Raw genomic sequence first — 20,546 nt, forward strand, 5'->3', positions numbered from 1 at the left:
TTAATGAGATTGTAAACATTGAGGAAAGAAAAGGTACTACTAGCCTAACAGTGTCTGCTGAGGACTTCAAGGATTGGATACAAGATATGCACTTGTTGGACTTATCGCTTAATGACCGTAAGTTTACATAGTTCAGAGGACAGTCCTGCAGTCAGATTAATAGAGTTCTGGTTAGCCTGGAATGGATTGAGGAGTTTTGAGAGATTTGCTTAAGAGGAGGACCAAGGGGCTTGTCAGATCACTGCCCGATGATAGTAGAAGACTCAAGGTTGAGATATGGACCTAGACCGTTCAGGAGCCTAGACTCATGGTTTACAGACGAAGGTTTTCTCAGAATGGTAAAAGAGGAATGGTGGGGGGCTAGGAGAGGTACAATTCACAGATAAATTGAAGGCCTTGACGATTCCGTTTGGGAGATGGTACAGAGACAATCTTGGGGATATGGATAGCAAAATCATGAAATTTGAGGAAGAGATCAAGAAGATAGATGACATGGTAAGTAATGGGGTATATGATGGAACAGTGGAGGCAAGAAGAAAGGCGTTAGTGACTTGCTGTGAGAAGTGGTTTGTGAGAAAAGAATTACACTGGAAACAGATGTTGCGTTCCCACCTCGCAAAGGACATGGACAAAAATACTAGGTACTTCCATAACATAGCTTCAACAAGAAGGAGGAACAACATGATTGATGCACTGGTAATTAATGGAAGATTGGTAAGAAATCAAGCAAGAATAAAAATTGCTATCAGAGAGTTCTACAAGAATTTATATCATCAGGAGGAGTCTCCTATGGTGGGTTTTAGAGACGGTCTGGTGGGTATGATATCTGAAGAGGATGCCGCGACCTTAGAGGTGCTGCCATCAGCTGAGGAGATTAAAGATGCAGTGTGGAACTGTGAATCTTCTAGGGCACCAGGGAGTGACGGGTACAACTTCAATTTTATTAAGAAGTGCTAGGACGAGATTGGGGCTGAGTTCACAGCAGCTGTGGTGGGGTTCTTTCATACTTCTAGGCTACCGCCCGATACTAATATAACTTGGGACCAAAGAGATCAATGACCTCTGACCAATTAGCATGGTGGGTTGTGTGTATAAGGTGATTTCTAAGGTGTTGGTTAGGAGGATGAAATCAGTTATGCCAGACCTAGTTGGAGAGACTTAGAGTGCCTTTGTCAAGGGTTGAAAAATACATGACGGGGCACTTATTGCATGTGAAACTGTACATTAGCTTAAAATGAGGAAAAAGCAAGCGGTAACAATCAAACTAGACTTTCAAAAGGCATATGATAGGGTCAAGTGGAGTTTTATAGACATTGTCCTGCAGAAGATGGGTTTTGGCCGCAAGTGGAGGGAATGGGTTATGGAGTGCGTCGGCACAACCTCTATGTCACCAACAAAGCCGTTCAGGATGGAAAGAGGTCTAAGACAAGGTGATCCTCTATCTCTATTCTTGTTTGTACTTGTTGTTGATGTCTTATACAGAATGATTGGAGAGGCAGTTAGAAATGGCCGGATAACCCCATTACTTGTTGGGAGAGACAACATTGAATTGTCACATCTTCAATTTGCTGACGATACTGTGTTGTTCTATCTGCCAGAGGAGGAGACCATTAAGAATTACAAGAGGCTTCTACGATGCTTTGAGTTAATGTTGGGCTTAAGTATCAATTTTGACAAGTCCAGTTTGATCCCAATCAATTGTGAACAGTAGTGGATTCGAAGTATGTGTAGCCTGCTGGGGTGCAAGGAAGCTACTCTACCGGTTAGATACCTTGGTGTCCTTCTAGGAGCTAACCTGAGGTTGGTTAAGACCTGGAAGCCAATTATAAACAAAGTGGAGGAGAAGCTCAACTTGTGGAAATCTAAGGTACTGAACAAAGCTGGAAAGTTGGTGCTCATCAAAGCAGTACTAAATAGCTTGCCGGTATATTACTTAAGCTTATATAAGATGCCGAAGGCTGTTGCAGAGAAGCTTATTTCATTACAGAGAAGGTTCTTGTGGAGCAAGGAGGATGGCAGGAACGGTATGGCTTTGGTTAGTTGGGAAGTGGTCCAAGCCCCAGAAAAGCTCGGTGGATTAGGGGTCGGAGATGCGATGGTTCGTAACACAGCACTACTGTTTAAGTGGTGGTGAAGGTTCTCAAAGGAGGAGTGTCCATTATGGAAGAAGGTGGTATACTCTTGTAACAACCTTTCTCCTAATGCGCTATTATCAACCCATATGCTACCTACTAGAAGGGGTCCATGGAAGGACATATGTCAACTACAGATAAAGGACCAACATATAAGAAACAAGTTGATAACTGGCCTATCCGTGGAGATTGGTGATGGAAGAAGAACTTATTTTTGGGAAGATATTTGGATAAGTGGTGGCCCTTTGAAGGATAGGTTTTCAAGACTCTTCTTGGTTTCAATCCAAAAAGGATTAGTCACACCGGTGTGTGGCTTTTGGGATGAGTTAGAGTGGATTTGGAACTTCCAATGGAGACATGAGCTTTTCCAATAAGAGTTGGAACTTGTAAATCAGTTACACGACACTCTAAGGCCAGTTAAACTAGCTGTTGACAGAGAAGATAGAGTGGTCTGGAAGTTTGATAAACAATGTGTATTTTCTACTAACAATTTTGTGCAGGTGTTGCAGGCAGAAATACTTCCAGATAACGTAACAAGTTATAGTTTCACTAAGACTATTTGGAGAGGGTTAGTCCCTCCAAGAGTTGAGCTGTTTGCATGGTTTGTCTTGATAGGCAGGGTACATACAAAGGAAAGATTAGGTCGTCTTGGAATTATAAATCCGAGTAATAATGTGTGTCTTTTGTGTAATACGGATGTTGAATATGTTCACCACTTGTTTCTTGACTGTGACTTTACTTGGCAGATGTGGTGCGCTTAGTTATTTGATCTTGGCAGACATTGGTCCTTCCCAGGTATGGTGAAGGAACACTTTCTAAGCTGGACAGGTGTAACCTTTAGAAAGGAGGAGCGTAAGAAGTGGTTCATAATTTTCTTTGCGATAGATTGGAATATATGGTTGGAAAGGAATAGGAGGTTGTTTTAGAATACAGCAAAATGTGTAGAGGAAATCAACAATATGACTCTTCTCAACTACAAGGAGTGGAGAAGTCAGGATCCCTTTAGTTGTTGATGGCAATGCCGAAGATAACCTTAGGATAATTTATTAGATGTCTAAAATAGGTGTTATCTTATTGTTTTACAGAGTTGTTCGCTCCACTTTCTTGTTGAACTTCTTTGTTTCAAAAAAATTTTTATATTGACTCAACTCGGTTTGTTTCGGATCGCTTTCGAATCGGGTCACAATAGATCCAGTAACTTTTTAGGACTGAGTCGGAGTCTAATTAAACTCGGCCCGACCTAACCCATGAACATCCCTAATTCTACCTCCATTTAAACTCGGCCCGACCTAACCCATGAACATCCCTAATTCTACCTCCATTTCCAACATGGCCCTCACGTTCTTTTTTTTTTTTTTTGGTTTCCCACGGTATCCCCCAACCCGGCAGGTCAAGGACTAATGCGTCGCAGTACTGAGCTCCATTTAAGGGTTTGCCGCTGGCCAATGAGTTGCTGCATGCACAAGGCGGGATTCGAACCCCCGACACTTGCTTAAGCGGACTAGTGAGCTAACCACTAGACCAACCCAACTTGGTTGGCCCTCACGTTCTTTTGGTAAACTACCAATTCACCCCTACTATTTGGGCTTATTGATTGGATCCCGCAATTTCGATCTCAGAAATTATTTTTCCCATAAACCCGGGTTACACAGCAAATGAGCCATTTCTAGAAAAAAAAAACACCAACATTGGGCCAAAATTAAAAAAGAAAACGGCCTTCACCAATAAAGCAATTCATCAGTTAACGATTATCATAAAAATTATTTACTTTATGCCTCCTAAATAATTTTATACAAATGGCTTGTGGTGGAGTGTATGCGTAACGGAATTGTGTTGCTAATCATCAAATTTCATGATCGAGGCACAATTCAGCAACCAGTCCAAATGGAATTTCACAATGACTGGAATTTCACAATGACTGGAATTTCAATCCGTTGAATTTGATATATATTTTTCTTTCCCTTTTTATTTCTTATTAGTGATTAGTAAAACTACAAGTTATAACTACAATTAGGCTACATGTGGAATTAGGTGTACAAAATGCAGCGTTCCTTAAAATGAAAGAGTGCAAGAAAATTGAATGTGACATTTTGAGCTCCAACATCAATGAGATCAAGGTTTGCCATCGCAACTTGGAATCGGTTCCTCTTGAACGTAATTCAGTGGCAGTTTTGCCTTTGAGTTATTCTGCTCTGCCGCCGCCTTTGGTGAGCTCACTAAATTCCAATCTGGTTCTTGAATCTGGGACATAACTACGGTTTTAGTAGCAGCAAGAGACTCATAGAATTGATCTTGATCAGGTGATTCCCGAAACCCCAACCAATCACCTCTTCTTTCTAAGCAGGGGAAGTCTTGTATCTTCCTTTTCTGCATCTCATCCTTAACTACCTGAAATTAGTATTATGCAAATATAAGTGAGGGCCAGGGCAACATGACAAAACTCTTGTTTCATGCAACAAGATTTTCTTCAACTATTCGGAGTTAAGAGTTAGAAAAAAAATGCATAGCCGTGCCTTGATAAATCTGGTTCTGAATTCATTTAAATTAATTGCGTGGTATTGTGAATTTCTATAACCATGTTAACCAAACGTCGAAATGATAACCAAATAACTGTTATCTTAGTATAAATTGCACATTATGATCCACGGCACAGCGCTTTTTATTCCCAATATAATGATATCAAGGAAATGAAAGCAACTCCAGTATTATATGCAAAACCAAATCAATGAAAACCAATTCCTGATATCAGTTAATCAGCATGTATTTTTGTTACTAAATGGATGTCTTAAATGACCTACTATAACTCGGTGCACGATGCATCAAAGATAATACAATAGTATAGATCTAACAGAAATTATCTGTCAAAGTATGCTAGATCTATAACACTGGATTATCTCCATGCATCAAAGCATGGTTCACAAACTATAGATATCTGTAAATGAAAATTCCACTAATATGCTTGGCCAGCCCCCATAACTCAAAAGGTTAAAATTCATACGGGGAACTCTGACAGCATCATTCTACAATTGAACCCGTTTCTACATGAAGAACAATTCCCTGTTTCCACTGCTAATGTCCACCTCTGAAGATTCTAAGAATACATTCTTAGGTATTTCTAAGAATACAAGCTGTGCTGAGTGATCACCATTTGTCTCCCATTTTAACATTTTTAAAGCAAAAGAATAAAGCAAAAGTAGCCCACATAGAATGGTACATAAACAAAGCAAAATTCCATACTCCAAGAATATAAATTTCCCATTCAACTTTCCCAAGTTTCCTCCGCACTTATATGTGGACCTAAATATGTGGTTTCTTAACACTCGAAGATAGGGATGTATTATTAAGTTGGATATGCAGAAGCTTTAATACAGAACATCAATCTCTGCCAAAATTCAAACTGACATCACTAACATGACAGCACTCTCCAAACGACCTCCGCAATCAATTTCAAATCAACGAATGATCTTTTTATATTTCAAGTTTTTCATACTATTTCTGTACTAGAAAAATGCACAAAGGAACCCTCTTTTTTGGGAGAATGTATCCGCAAGACGGATCCTGCAGACTTCTAAACTCTTAAATGATAAGTTGTCCAATGTCCACAATAAGCATTTTGATTACATAACATTGCTCTTGTACACAACTTTGTTTCGGAACAGCTATCGTTACTAAAATCAAAGTGACACCAACACTACCATTAATCAATATGCGACCACCGTATACAGCAAGCAACTACATCGAATGTGCTCTAGCCTTCTTTCCTCTTCTTCCCAAAAACCCTCCTCGGTATCTAATCTAACGGTGAAAGAAGGTTCGTCAACTCCATAAAAATGACGCACACGTTTGAATGTGAAACAAGTTAAACATTTTCTAATGAGTTCGTTCACCTATTATGACCATCATCCTATGATTTCTATTCACTACTATTTCAATTATAACCACCAAGGCCAAAAGATAAGAACAAAGAGAATTAAAAAAAAGCAACAAACCTGAAACAACTTGGCATCAAGCTTTGGGGGACCAACCTGGGCCACAGCCAAGGAACCAAAGAAATTCCCCAACAACGCCGCATCCCAAACACCCAAACCCATCACGATACCCGCCGCGAACCCGCCCAAGAAACTGTCCCCTGCCCCCGTCGGATCAACCTGATCCGCAGCAAAAGGCGGCACCTTCAACTCCCCGTCCTTCCAGAACACCTCACACCCATGCCTTCCGCACGTGACCACCACGCAGCACCACTTCCTCGCCTCCTCAATATCGACGAAAATCGCCTCTTCTGCCGAACACTTCAAGAACGCGATCCTAGGGAGAAGGTGGAAGAATCCCGTTTCATTCAAATTCACGAGGCTCACCGTTCCATCTTCGGGGTCGAATGTTCGGATTATGGCCTGCGCGTCGACGAAAACGACGCTGCATAGGTCGAGCATTGATTGGAGCGTCTCAGGGAGGATCTCGCCGGCGACGCCGACAGCCAAGCCGAAGAGGAAGAGGGAATTGGAGGGGAGGTCGGAGGGGGTTATGGGATCGCATGATCCGACACGTTTGAGGATTCGGTCGGGGTGGCCGGAGGGGGAAGGGAGGTGGTGTCGGGGGTAGCGGAGAGGAAGTGAGCGTGGAAGACGGTAGTTTGGGAGGTTGAGACGACGATTGGGGGGTGGAGGGTGGTGGTGGTGGTGGCGGAGGAATAGGAGAAGTCGGAGCCGACCTTGGAGAGGAGGAGGAAGGGGAGGGAAAGGGAGTGGAGGACGGGGGAGATGAAGGAGGGGGCGCCGCCGAGGGCGTGGGCAGTTACGTGGTGGTCGCGGATGAGGACGTCATGGCAGTAGTTTCCGACGACAAGGCCTCCATCGGCAGTGGTGGGGGCGGTGGGGGAACGGGGTTGGGTGGGAGAGTGGATAACCATTGTGATGAGGGAGAGAAGGGATCATGGGTGAGAATGAGAAGGGGTTTCAAGAGTTCTGAGAGTCCATTATTATTGTTATAGAAGAAGAAGAAAATGAAGAGAGTGAATGAATGGTGTGGTGGGAGAGGAAGAAGACGACGCGCGCCACAAATGTGATTTGGGTGTCAATACCTAGTTAGTTGCTGCCTTCCTGCCTTCCTTCCTTTCTACTTTCAACAGCAAGGCGCCCAGAATTTTGGTATGTCTCTCCCTCCTCTTTTATATTGTTTTCTTTGGTTTTTTTTTTTTTTTTTATTATTATTATCGGCCACTAAAATGGATCAAATCATGGGATCATCAGCTTAGTTGATGCATGTCGACAGTGGTAACTGGTAAACATGATAAAGACTGAGGATATGAAAAGTTAAAATGGTGCGGGAATACTAAATATTAATTAGTTTTCAAATAAATTAATTATATATTTAATATATTTATATATAGAGTTAAATTTTGATGTACTGATTGTGTAAAATATTTTATTCAGTAGTACAATAGTATTCGTTTTGTTGAATGACCATTTACAAGAGTAAATATTAAAAGTATTTATTTTTACTAATATGATATTATGTAATTAAAATAAAATTATTTTACACTAATAATATATCAAAATTAAATTCTTATATATATTATATTTGTGAATGACCAAAATAGCCGTGAAAGCGGGTGCAGTTGGGTATTACCCGCGGCGGAGGATTAACGAAACTCATAAAATTCCTACAAAATTTAATGGGCATCTGCATGTCTTACCTACAAATAGTGAAATTACTAAAATATCATTACTTATATATAAAAGTTATATTATATTATTTTGTTGAAATTATTTTTATTTTATTTTTTTTATATTTATATTAAAAATTTTATGTGTATGTGAATTATGTTAAATTTGTGTTTAGATTATATTTTAAAAAGAGTTTTAAGTGTATCAAGAATACCGGTATTTTAATTATTTTAACCGTTGATTTGAATTATATATATATATATATATATATATATATATATATATATATATATATATATCAACGGTTAAAACAACTGAAACACCGGTATTCTTAGTACACTTAAATTTTTTTCTATATTTTAATATAATTAATTGAATTATATTAGATTATATTATAGTTGTGTTAATTTAAAAAATTAATATTTATAGATACTCATGATTCGCTTTTTCTATGAGGAGAATTAAATGAAAACACGTGATGGAAATTGGACAAAAATAAAAGTATTTTTTTAAGAGGCCATCTAGTGTACAGATCAAATTTTATATAGATTTACGGATATTCTTTTTTGCTGCATCTCTTCTTGACACGTGTTACTATCTTTTGCAAAATGGTGCAGGGATCAGGAGAAGGTAGGCGCTCATGGGAATGGTTAGCTGAGTTTGTTGGGGTTGCACAACAGCTTCATGGGTTGGGTTTTTTAGGTCGGGTGGAGTACTTCTTAAAAAAAATGGATGAAACAATTGGGTTGAGTCTTCAGCAATCTTTCATTCTCGCACCATGTTCAGTTGCCAACCGAAGGAGAAACATCTCCTTGTAAGGAAACCCTAGGTTCCTCCACCGCAACCTCCGCTTTCGGGATTCTCATTGTCGCCGTTAGTTGCACGGGAGCTCCAACCACGTGCCTCCATTGCGAGCGTCGTCACCGAAGTGGTGGAGTCTCGCGTTCTATAACCCATAATCCTGTTCCGTCGCTCTTCTCCCGCTCTTCTCCCGCCCTCCCTCGTGGTCGCATCATTCAGGTTTGAGGAGAATACTACACCGGAAATGGATCTTCTCAATTTTTTTAACAATTGAGAGAGTAAAGTGTAATCTCTCACCATTAATTTTATAAGTGGGATCAATAATAAATATGAGAGAGAGAACAATAAAGGGCTAGAGATCACACTTTACACCTCAATTTTTTTTAACAATGGAGAGGATCCATTCCCATACTACACCTCATCGCATACTAGTTCACAGTGACAATTTATTTTGTGAAAAATTTAAAGTGAAACTCATTTTACAGTGGCATAATTACGGTATAAGGTAAAAAATAGATGTTAATTATTTTCACTTAATACTCTAATAGAACATTGCCATTCTTGCTTGTTTTGGTTCCTACTACAATCTCAATTAAGCCACTTCTTGTTCTTGTAATTAGAACTAAATATTGTCGGTAAGACATTGACAATCTGCCAGTTCTGCCGACCTATACCCTCGTAAGTAACCTTGATCATGTAATTGGAGCTGGCGCTAAAGCTCCAGTAGGTCGGAATGCGCCTTTTTCCTTCAAGTGTGAGACAGAAGGGGTGATGACCTCGAATCAGTCTCACCTTGAAGAAAGTTTTCTTGATGACCTCGAGCCGGTACTAGGAGTTCGTAATTCGCCTCCTCGGGACCACCTCCACACAATGCTCCTGAGTCGCAGAGCTCTTGTAAGTCCTCCATGAGTTCGTGGTTACCCTGGAGAACGTGCTCGTGATGTCGGTACTGCACCACGTGTAATGATTTATAGGTGATTTGTAAAACCCGGTCAAACCGTAATAAATTAAATAATAAATTAAATAGGAGCGAATATTGTTAGAAAATTTAGCAATCGGAATTTGATAATTTAAAAGTGATATTTGGATTCAGTGAATTTTTCAGAGTTGGAAAACATAGTTTTCTGCGTAAAAACGCGCACTGAAAATTTGACCGGAAGTACCGGCTAAGATCTATATGCTACTGCAGCTGAGAAAAGTGATTATAAGTAAATAAGGTTAAGAAATTAGGATTTATAATTAGGGAAGATAGAAATTTTTAAAATGCGATTTACAACGCTAATCTTAAAGGTTTTGGCCCAAAGTTGGGCCAACGGACTAAATCAAGTGAATTGGGCCCAAGTGGATCCAAGCCCAGCATATATAAGCTTTAACTTAAAGCCATTCAGCCACCACAACCCTCATTTAGTGTGGTTGTTGCTGTAATGAAAGGAGAGAGGTGAGAAGAGAGAAACTCTAACTCTCTTTGATCTTCAAATCATCATAACTTTCTCTACAGAACTCCGATTGACGAGTCGTTTGCTGCCACGCGTCGCTCTTCTCTTCCTCTCCGAGTATATCTAAGTTTTGTGGTGAGTATCTAATTCTCCTCTGCCCAATTTCGATTTTTCTCTTATATTTCGAATTTGGTTTGGGTTTTGAGGAAATGTTGTGATTTTGGTTGTTTAGGAGTGCTCTAGTATGAGCCATTGGTGATATTCATCACAAAATTTTGCGGGTTAAGGTAAGAAACCCTCAAACCCTTGTGATTTATCATTTTCATGAAACCTAGGTTGATGTATATATGTGAAATTGGTTATGTTAGTGTATTTGGTGATTTTGGTGCACAATTAGGAGGTTGGTGTTGACTTACAAGAAGAATCTCAATTGTTTTGGCTACAAGAGGTACGGTTTAAGTTTCATTTAAGTACCATGTGGTGTGATGAGAATTCCTAGGCTAGATGCTCCTAGGATTAAGTTTGGATTATGTGAATGGTTGGTATTAATATGCATAGTTGATATGTAATGTAAATTAATGATTGGGCTGAGAATTGTGTGAATTTTTATGTATAGTGTGTTGAGAATTTGATGAATTGAATGATGAATATTGGTTTGTGGACTATGTATTTAAAATTGTAAATTTGGGCCGGAGGCCGTGAATTTTGGGCCAGAGGCCGGAAAGAGGTAAGGAAGGTAAGTTGATATGTGTATTATGTGATGATATAAGTGATTGGATGGATTTAGATATTGAATGTGTGAATAATTGGTTTGGTTATTGAATAATAAGGTTTGAGGAATTGAGGTGCGGAATTTGATAGTTTTTGGGTAAAATTGTGTAGAGGAGGTAGGTTTGGTTTGGTTGAGTGTAATTATGTGAATGTAGTTGGGTTGTGGTCATTTGGATGAGTGGAAATGAATTTGCCTTGTGAACATTAGAAAAATTGGTGATTTCTATTCTTGGATAAAAACTAATTTTTGACCAAATTTAGCAGCCCGTAACTCGGACCACAAAGTTTGGAATTCTTCAAAATTGGATTTTTATGAAAGTTTATTCAACGATCTTTCCAACGGTTCAGAAATGGTTGAAAAAGGAGTTTTGTAGAAGAAGTTATGTGTGTTGAAAGTTTGGGGTTTGAAAATGTAATTCTACAGCTTTTTAACTTAGTAAAAATTTTGGAAAATTGTGCCTCCACACGCACGCATGGCTGACATGCACGCGTCAGTCTCGATTCTTAATCACCCACACGTGCGCCTGGCCGACGCGTACGCGTCGATGCACGGATGCGAATGCTTCGTAGAAAATCCAGAGAGTTGTGCGGGTACTGTGCTGGTTTTGTGCGAGACGCGTCATTCTGCTTTTCTGACTCCCACACGTGCGTATGGGCGACGCTCACGCGTCACTCTGCTTTTCAACCTTCCATGCGTGCGCATGGGCGACACGCATGCGTGACCCTTTTTTCAGCAAAAGTTGATTTTTGAGTCTTTAAAGCCAAATTTTAGACTTCTAAGCCTCCATTCTCATCCTCTAAGTCTTAAATCTTTATAGTATGCCTAGTAATGAAAAGAAGTTAGGATATGTGATAACTTATGGACGAAGTAAAGTGAGAATCAATGATGAATGATGAGTATTGATGATTGTATGAGCTACTGAGGGTGATGATGGAAGTGCGGTGTATGCCGTGAGCCGAAGGGCTGTATTTAATAATGATTATTGGCTGGTTATGGGTTATGTTGTGAGCCAGATGGCTATGATGAATATTGATTTATGGCTGAAAATGAAAATATAGTTTTGAATGATTGTTTTATCTTGAGTTCCATTTCTCGAAAGTGCGACCCTAGGGAAATGAAGGAAGGTGAGGATTCCCTTCCTTGTTCTTCCTGGTATTGTAAAATTGCCCCCAGCGAGATGGTGGGAGGTTAGGATCCCCTCCTTGATTCCTCCTGGAAATATGAGAACGTACCTCCTAGGTAGATGCAAGGGTTGTGGTTGCGTCCCACTTGCTCTAGGTTGGTTAGTATAGAGGCTCCCCAGGTAGATGCAAGGGTTATGGTTCGTCCCACTTGCTCCAGGTCAGAGATTGTGATGCTTGGGTAGTAGCGATAGTAATGGTTACTCCACTCGCTCCAGGTTGAGCTTTTAAACACCTGCCTGGGTAGATGCAGTGGCTTTGGTCCACTTGCTCCAGGATGTGGTGAGATATACCTGCCCGGATAGATGCAGTGGCATTGATCCACTTGCTCCGGGTTTGGTTTGCAACTCCTTGGGTAGATGTAGTGGTTATCCTTCACTTGTTCCCAGTCGAGTATGATTTGAGATTGAAACTATCTGAGTCTCGGATTTCCTTGGGTAGATGCAGTGGGTCGACTCTACTTGCTCCAGGTTGAGATCTAAGATTCTGTTGACCTATGTCGTAAGTGTGGCCGGACACTGTGAAAGTTCCAGATGAGCTCGCCCCCGTGAATAAACACCAGTGTGAGTATTGTGTGACTATGATTATGATTGTGAATAACTCGAGTTGGGGATGCACGACAGAGGGACAGTCTAATGGTTAGCTACCAAGACTTATCGGGTTGGCTTTATAACCGACAGATGAGACTCATCAGCCATAGGGCAGGCATACATCATTTGCATATGTTTGAATTATTTGGGTTTGCCTATTTGTTTTGGATTGCTATATCATATATGCTATGTTACCTGACTATATGCTACCTGTTCTTCTTGTACCTTAATTGTGTATTACTTGTCTGTATTGTTTGTGTTTGTACAACTGAGAGGTCCCTCATGCTGGTGTCGGTTGACGCTGAGGGCTGTTCTTATTGAAATGGAATAATGATCTGATCTATTTAAAATGACGATTATTGAATGAGATAATTTGAGCTCCCTGGGTAGACGCAGTGAAGTGATTTCACTTGCTCCAGGTGAGGATATGAAGTATTGATATAGAATTGTTGAGATAAAATAACTGGTGATGGTTTGTCTTATGATCTTGATTCTGATTTGTTGGAGAGTTAGAAAGTTAGGAAACATGAGAAAGATGAATCAGATTTAGCATTCCCTTATAACAGTTGCCTATTTATGGATTAGCGAGAATATAGGATGAATATTTTGTGAAAGGAAGTCTAGGATGCTTAGTGAGTTTTTATTACAATGCATTGTATCTATTTGGCACTTTTACCGTACTGGGAACCCATGGGTCAGGGGTTCTCATTCTGTATATATCTCTTGTTTTTCAGATACAGGTCCAAGTGCTCAGAAGTGAGCGGTGGTTCATCTGAGAGATGGTGAAGATCCTTATTTTCTCTACTTTATATTTTGCTTAGAATCTCTCCACCTTTATTTTGAAAAGCTTATAATATGTATTGAACTCTTTTGAACTTGCCTATAGAGGATCTTATGTTTCTTTGGGAGAGATTAGGAGATACTGTTGTCAACTACTGTTATACTGTACCCTAGCCAGCCTAAACTTCGCGGGACGCGACTAGTGGCTATTTACTTATGTCGTATACATCTATATATTGTCTTTTTCTTATTCTTCTTCGTGCCTTTATCTGTATATCGCTTTCGGCTTCACGCTTTATCTTTTATCTATCGATACGTGAGTGTTACGACTTCGCGATTTTATTTTTACTCTTTTCAGGCTTCTCGATTAATACTCCTTTCAATTATACTTATATTTATGTATTAAAGATCCACCTGAGAGTCGTACCACCGTAATATCATTAACTTATGACTCGAGCATAAGGATTTGAATATTAGGGTGTTACAAGGTTACTACGCCATACCTACAGTGGGGTGCCACTTAAGTTAAATCGTGAGGCCGAGGGTAGGTCCTAGGCCAAAACTAATTTATCCTATACTAAACCATTCTTGCCTAAACCATGAAAAAGGCACCTATGGCACCCTCTGAAAGTTATCTAGCAAAAGAAAAACTAGTTTGGATCCTAGAGGTAACAGAAAACAAGAAAACCAGCATGAAAATGGCAAAAAAGTAAAGCAAATAATGCAAATGAAAGGTCACTTACTAGTAAAAACGAGTATAGAAGATTGCAAGAGGAGGACAACGATCGTTGGAGCAGATTCACAACAGAGAAGAGGGTAGCAACAAAAGAAATGGTGGTTTCAACGAAGGAGATGATGGTAACAGTTACAAGAAAGAAAAAGAAATGAATGGGGATGGTAACTGTAATTGAAGAGGGAGAGGCGCGAAAGGTCAAGGGTAGAATAGACCTTTCCACGCGCTTTCAAATCACCCTTAAAGAATATTTAATGCTCTGGGCATGGGAAACCAAGCGACATCTCAAAGCAATGGTTGGGGGCAACTCATGTACACTAAGAGAGCACTACAAACGTAAGCCTTGCCGTTGAAGTTGTGATTAGAGGAAGACTACTTTACACGAAGACACGAGCTAAGCTAATGCGCCAACCGTCAGTTCTACGACTTGACACATTGGGGGCACTATTCTGACCCAACTCATCAAGAACTGGGGGTCCACCCAACGAACCCGCAACCTGACGGGTCCCCGACCCGCTTAAACGACAAGCGTCCCTCACATGACACAACCTCCTCAGCAGAGGTCTGGACAACTGGCAGAAGCTTCCAGACAACTAGGCCCAAATGAAAGGGCCCACCCGATAAGAAGGAATAGAAGGGAGGGACCTACCCCTCTCCCTAGGTACGTCGCTACAACCCTAATTAGCCGTCTCATCATACGGACTCTTACTTTGGCATCGGAGTGTCCTTCCAGATGACTCCACTCGCCGACCAAACGACGATTTGCAGGCTTGATCCCTCCTGCTACATTCTCATTCATGTCCTGATCCTCCCCTACAACGATCTTTCCTCATTCGGTTTAACGAATAACCGAACAGTAATAATACTCACACGGATAAATTTAATGTTTATTTTGTTATCAAATAAAATCTAAAATTTGTGTGTTTTTTTTTTCATATATTTAGATGGTGTTGTGCCTTTATGTCTATATTCACTCCTTCCTAAGACAACAAATAAATGGAACCTCAACGATCAATCTTTATTTTTAATACCTATGCGGCTTCAAAGAGAGGTGGTTTCTCCCTTTTCAATTACGTTTTCAGTTAGCTTTGTTGATTATTCTATTTAGTATTTATAATGTAACCATGACATATTAACACGTAAAGATATATATTTTTGGGAGGTCCAAGTTAAAAAATGTAACTCTATATCAACCGTACCCTTTGGAAAGGAGCGAATATATATTTCTGGAATGCGATTCTACTGGTTGCTCTTTTCTAAAAATGAGATGGATTCTTTGCATGTTCCTTTTTATTGTGTGTGACTTTATGAATCTATTTTTCTGTTCATTCATTGGGATAAGTTAAATTCGAAGGAAAGTTCCCCCAACTAGAATGATCTGTCATAATATATGCCAAGTTTTAAACAAAGTGTTCAATAAATCAAAGAAAATTTCTATAGAGGGCAGAATTTTACGAGACACAAGACTATTTTAATAAAGCCTATAATGTTATCAGTTTGTGTTTTTTACATTATACGACTAATGATAAATTCAATAATGTCATCTTTTTCTCTTTTACTAAAAATAATTAAATTGTTATATTAAATTATGAAAAAATATAGGGTACTTGTTCGTACCCTGACCCAACGCTAAGTCCCCGATCCAAATGAAAGGCTCAATCCAAAGGATTGAGCCTCATCCCACACCGACCTTCTCCTAAGAAGTCGGTTCTTGCCACGACTCGCTCTAAAGAAGTCAGGAACGAAGATTAGCTGGCCGATAAACACTCATTCAAATGAGTAACTGCCATAAAATCTCTCAACCCACTTCCAGGAGCCATATCTCAACTTCCCTAACATAAAGGGACGGTTATCCACCTTAAAAGGTGGAACTACTTCAACGGTGGTTATTGGTTTACCACTATAAATACACTGACACCCCTCAGGTATCTCTAAGTCCTAATACTCTCTAGACCTGCTTACACCCTTGCTGACTTAGGCATTGGAGTGTCTTTGCAGGTACCACCCCCACTCGCTCGTATTCACAAGTCGGACGGAGGCTCCAAAGACGCGAACCTATTCTAAGGCTTCCCTCCTCAGACGATTGGGCCAACCTAACGAGTCCAGTCCAGTAATCTCCGGTTACCCATCGTAACACTGGCGCCGTTGCCGGGGACCCGAGAGATCAACCAGTAATGGCGGATAAATCACCTGAGGATGGTCATACAGCGTTAGATTTCGAACAAGAAAATCTAGACACCGAAAACAATGACGCAGATCTGACCCTTCACCAGGGGGCCAACGACCAACACAGAGAAGGCACCTCCGGGTTAAAAAACCCAAAGATGAACTCCTCGGAGGGACGCGAATCGGGAAAAGAAGGACCGCCTCATGCGACCGAAATAATAGGACTAGTCCATGGCCACCAAGGTCGTTTGGAACAACTGGAACAGGAGCTAGAACGACAAAGGGAAGCAGAGCGGAATCTAAGGGAGGAAATGGCGCGACGAAAAGAGTTAGAAGAAAAACTCTTAAAATTGGAATCCTCCCTTAGAGGTCAGAACTCCCGAGGCGACCGAGAAGAGTCGCCCCTGGGAGGAGAAGATCCGTTCAGCGAGGACATAATGAGGGCAAAAGTTCCAAGGAATTTCAAAAGCCCTGATATGAACCTCTATGATGGAACCACCGACCTGAAACATCACTTAAGCAACTTTAAAAGTCGGATGTATTTGGCTGATGCTTCTGATGCTACTCGTTGCAAAGCCTTCCCAACCACCTTGTCAAAAGCAGCAATGAAGTGGTTCGACAGCCTCCCTCCAAGGTCGGTCACCAGTTTTGAGGACCTCTCGCGAAAGTTTTTAATGAGGTTCTCCATTCAGAAGGATAAAGTAAAGCATGCACCAAGCCTCCTGGGAGTAAAGCAGGAGGTCGGAGAACCTTTACGAGATTATATGGAAAAGTTCAACAAAGCGTGCTTGGAGATTTAAGACCTGCCCACAGAGGCAGTCATCATGGGGCTAGTAAATGGACTTAGAGAAGGTCCCTTTTCGCAGTCCATATCAAAAAGGCACCCCACCTCCTTGAGCGATGTACAAGAGAGAGTTGAAAAGTACATCAACATGGAAGAGAATGTCAGATTACAAGAGCAAAGTTGGCGACCTGGGCACCCCCTCGATAAAAGAGAGGGAAAGGGAGCCCAAGAAAAAAGACGAGGTCGGTCCCGACAGGCCGAGGAGATATCACTCTTATACTCCTCTAAAAGCCTCGATAGTGGATGTATACAGAGAAATCTGCAATACTGAAAGACTACCGCCTCCCAGGCCCATCAAAAACAAAAAGGGAGGAAGCCGCGGCGACTACTGTGAGTACCATAAGATGTATGGTCACTCAACAAATGATTTTTACGACCTCAAAAATGTGATAGAAAGGTTGGCCAAAGAGGGCCGACTTGATAGATATCTCATGGAAAGGTCGAAAAATCATGGGAAAAGAAAGCGAGATGACGGGGACAGAAGAGACCCACCACCACAAACTCCGAAGAGACATATTCATATGATCTCAGGCGGATTTGCGGGAGGGGAACTCACCAAGTCCTCTCGCAAGAGACACCTTAAGCGAGTTTATCAGGTCGGGAGTGAAGCTCCCGACCTCCTAACTATCTCATTTACAAAAGAAGATGGGCAGGGAGTAATCCCTGGACATGATGATCCAGTGGTAATTACCATGATCCTGGCAAATGCCCATCTCCACAGAACTCTAGTAGACCAGGGAAGTTCAGCAGACATCCTTTTCAAGCCCGCGTTTGAAAAACTAGGGTTGGATGAAAAGGAGTTAAGAGCTTACCCTGATACCCTGTACGGTTTGGGCGATACGCCAATAAAACCACTAGGATTCCTGCCCCTTCATACGACCTTTGGGAAAGGGGAAAAATCCAAAACTCTGAGCATAGACTTTATAGTCATCGACGTAGGGTCAGCATATAATGTCTTGATTGGCAAAATTACCCTAAATCGACTCGGAGTAGTGGTGTCTACCCCTCACCTTTGCATGAAATTCCCAACATATGCGGGGATAGCAACGGTACGGGAAGACCAGAGATTGGCAAGAAAATGCTACAATGAAAGCCTGAACCTGAGAGGAAAAAGCAAGGAAGTCCACACCATAGAGCTCGGCGGCGCGAGAGCCAAAGAAGAGCTGCGGCCACAACCAGGAGGAAAAACTGAAGAAGTACAGGTCGGCGAAGAGGAAGGAAAAAATACCAACATAGGAGCCAACCTAGAGGAAAACTTAAAACAAAGGTTGACAAAGCTCTTAAGAGACAATTCTGACCTCTTTGCCTGGAAAGCTTCCAACATGCCAGGGATAGACCCCGAGCTCATGTCCCACAGGCTCTCAGTATATCCGGGGTCACGACCTGTACAGCAATGAAGGCGTAAACTCAGTCCAGAAAGGGCTCAAGCGGTGGAAGAGCAAGTACAAGCACTCCTAGAGGCCGGCTTCATCAGGGAAGTCAAATATCCGACGTGGCTAGCAAACATAGTACTAGTCAAGAAGTAAAATGGCAAGTGGAGGATGTGCGTTGACTATACCGACCTGAATAAGGCGTTCCCCAAAGACCCATGATGAGCGGATAATTTATACGCTTTTTGACATTGTTTTTAGTATGTTTTTAGTAGGATCTAGTTACTTTTAGGGATGTTTTCCTTAGTTTTTATGTTAAATTCACATTTCTGGACTTTACTATGAGTTTGTGTGTTTTTCTATGATTTCAGGTATTTTCTGGCTGAAATTGAGGGACTTGAGTAGAAATCAGATTCAGAAGTTGAAAAAGGACTGCTGATGCTGTTGGATTCTGACCTCCCTGCACTCAAAGTGGATTTTCTGGAGCTACAGAACTCGAAATGGCGCGCTTCCAATTGGGTTGGAAAGTAGACATCCAGGGCTTTCCAGCAATATATAATAGTCCATACTTTGGCCAAGAATAAACGACGTAAACTGGCGTTCAACTCCAGCCTTCTGCCCAAATCTGGCGTCCAGCGCCAGAAAAGGATCCAAAACCAGAGTTGAACGCCCAAACTGGCACAGAAACTGGCGTTCAACTCCACAAATGGCCTCTTCACGTGCAACACTCAGTCTCAGCCCAAAAACACACCAAGTGGGCCCAGGAAGTGGATTTATGCATCAATTACTTACTCATGTAAACCCTAGTGACTAGTTTATTATAAATAGGACCTTTCACTATTGTATTAGACGTCTTTTTGACCATCTTTGGATCCTGGATTGTATTTTGATCCTGTGATCTCGTTTAGGGGGCTGGCCATCTCGGCCATGCCTGGACCTTCCACTTATGTATTTTCAACGGTAGAGTTTCTACACTCCATAGATTAAGGTGTGGAGCTCTGCTGTTCCTCAAAGATTAATGCAAAGTACTACTGTTTTCTATTCAATTCATCTTATTTCGCTTCTAAGATATCCATTCGCACCCAAGAACGTGATGAAGGTGATGATTATGTGTGACGCTCATCATCCTTCCCCCTTATGAACGCGTGCCTGACAAACACTTCTGTTCTACATGAATTAAGCTAGAATGAGTATCTCTTAGATCTCCTAACCAGAATCTTCGTGGCGTAAGCTAGAATGATGGCGGCATTCAAGAGAATCCGGAAAGTCTAAACCTTGTCTGTGGTATTCCGAGTAGGATTCAATGATTGAATGACTGTGACGAGCTTCAAACTCGCGATTGTTGGGCGTTAGTGACAGACGCAAAAGGAGGGTGAATCCTATTCCAGCATGATCGGAAACCGACAGATGAATAGCCGTGCCATGACAGGGTGCGTGAGCATATTATTCACTGAGAGGAGGGGATGTAGCCACTGACAACGGTGATGCCCTTGCATAAAGCCAGCCATGGAAAGGAGTAAGACTGATTGGATGAAGATAGCAGGAAAGCAGAGGTTCAGAGGAACGAAAAGCATCTCCATTCGCTTATCTGAAATTCCTACCAATGATTTACATAAGTATCTCTATCCCTATTTTATTAATTAATATTCGAAAACACCATTATCACTTTATATCTGCCTGACTGAGATTTACAAGGTGACCATAGCTTGCTTCATACCAACAATCTCCGTGGGATTCGACCCTTACTCATGTAAGGTATTACTTGGACGACCCAGTGCACTTGCTGGTTAGTTGTATCGAAGTTGTGACAAATTATGAATGTGTAATCATGATTACGCATACCAAGTTGCTCACGTGCCAGGAATAGTTCGAGCCTGGACATCACAATTTCGTGCACCAAGTTTTTGGCGCCGTTGCCGGGGACTTAATTGTTCCTGTTTGGCGCCAAGAATCGTCTGAGATCCCAATCCCGGCAACAACACCAAGTTTTTGGCGCCGTTGCCGGGGATTGTTCGAGTTTGGACAACTGACGGTTCATCTTGTTGCTCAGATTAGGTAATTTTCTTTTTGTTTTCTTT

General features: G+C 41.3%; 1 long non-coding RNA gene and 1 pseudogene across 2 annotated transcripts; one reads left to right on the forward strand and one right to left on the reverse strand.

Moving 5' to 3' along the window:
• Nucleotides 1-4,071: 4,071 nt before the first annotated feature.
• On the reverse strand, nucleotides 4,072-7,263 carry LOC112765081 (inositol 3-kinase-like; annotated as a pseudogene).
• Nucleotides 7,137-13,605, forward strand: LOC114925694 (uncharacterized). 2 transcript variants are annotated; one of them, XR_011875095.1, is made up of 3 exons: nucleotides 7,137-7,276; nucleotides 8,413-8,815; nucleotides 13,310-13,605. It is a non-coding gene; the product is annotated as an uncharacterized lncRNA (long non-coding RNA). The 2 variants fall into 2 exon arrangements; XR_003815200.2 differs by lacking the exon at nucleotides 13,310-13,605 and having other exon boundaries at nucleotides 8,413-9,162.
• The last annotated feature ends 6,941 nt before the right edge of the window (nucleotides 13,606-20,546 follow it).

Source organism: Arachis hypogaea, chromosome 17, assembly GCF_003086295.3.
Source record: "Arachis hypogaea cultivar Tifrunner chromosome 17, arahy.Tifrunner.gnm2.J5K5, whole genome shotgun sequence".
NCBI lineage: Eukaryota > Viridiplantae > Streptophyta > Magnoliopsida > Fabales > Fabaceae > Arachis > Arachis hypogaea.